Source organism: Myxine glutinosa, chromosome 4, assembly GCF_964187855.1.
Source record: "Myxine glutinosa chromosome 4, kmMyxGlut1.1, whole genome shotgun sequence".
NCBI lineage: Eukaryota > Metazoa > Chordata > Myxini > Myxiniformes > Myxinidae > Myxine > Myxine glutinosa.
The window spans coordinates 147,613,872-147,615,119 of NC_136264.1; the positions used below are offsets into that span (position 1 = coordinate 147,613,872).

Sequence of the window (1,248 nt, forward strand, 5' to 3'; positions counted from 1 at the left end):
GATACCGGGTGCAGGTTGTGGTGAGGGGGTAGCGGGTGCAGGTATATTCTCACCCTATTACACTAATTAAATTAAGTTGTCGATTTGACTGATTTAATTGAATCCGGTGTTGGTGAAGCCCAAGCATGATGAGCCCAATGGCCTCCTTACCTCCTTTGTCAAACTTCCTTGTTGTAGTTTATTGGCAGCTCCTCCTCCTCTTCCTCGCGCAGCCTCCTGGGGTCACCTGGGTCACTTGGCACCCAGGGCTGGATTTAGGGGCTTCATGTTGATAATACCATCTATCCCATGATGAATACCTGATATAGTCGACAAAAAAACCTTCTGAAGTGAAAATAATCGAGAAGATTTCTTTAAACCATTTGATAAAAGGCAGAAATTGTTTATTGACGAAAAATAAAACATTGTGTGAATATCCTCGGACAGATTCACGGATTGATTTGAGCTGGTGTGACAAAGACGCACGACAATGCAACCGACATTCCACAATATCATAATCATAAACCGGTTTAACTTTGCCATTTCTTTTTGTGGTATGCAGGGGTCATATTACAAGGACATTGTGAAACAATTACACGACATGTAGTATGCGGGACTTCAACGTGGGCATTGTGTCCTCATCGCTTCGAACACAAGGCAGGAAAACCCAAATGGCATTATACATCAAAACAACAACAACAACAACAACAATAATGCATAAAACTCAGAAAATGCTTTTTAATAAAAGCAAACTTTTGGATTCAATTATAAAACGTTCATCACCCGGGGATAAAATTATCCTCAAACTCGAAAAGTTTCCTCTAAAAGTCTGTTACAAAATGTACAATAAAAAGCAGCATTCCAAGAATATTCCACACCCGTGTAGGAAACACAACACAATCCTCTTTAATATTATTCGCGCAGAAACAGAATGTCTCAGGTCCTCTTCCTGTACCCATCCGACCTCCATGCCCATGCCAACGTGTCTCGTTTCATCACGAACCTTCGGTACACAGCACAGCACCCTCACTCCTCCCACTCTGCACAGCATCCTCACTCCTCCCACTCTGCATAGCACCCTCACTCCTCGCACTCTGCACAGCACCCTCACTCCTCGCACTCTGCACAGCACCCTCACTCCTCGCACTCTGCACAGCACCCTCACTCCTCGCACTCTGCACAGCACCCTCACTCCTCCCACTCTGCACAGCACCCTCACTCCTCCCACTCTGCACAGCACCCTCACTCCTCCCACTCTGCACAGCACCC

At 45.6% G+C, this 1,248-nt stretch overlaps 1 protein-coding gene across 1 annotated transcript in view; it reads right to left on the reverse strand.

Annotated features, from left to right (window-relative positions):
• Window positions 1-361: 361 nt before the first annotated feature.
• The window catches only part of MID1IP1 (MID1 interacting protein 1), a 1,958-nt gene continuing 1,071 nt past the window's right edge, over window positions 362-1,248 (reverse strand). The window contains exon 2 of the mRNA XM_078776586.1: window positions 362-1,248. This exon is cut by the window's right edge and continues 851 nt beyond it. The gene's annotated coding sequence lies outside the window, so the exon portion shown is untranslated.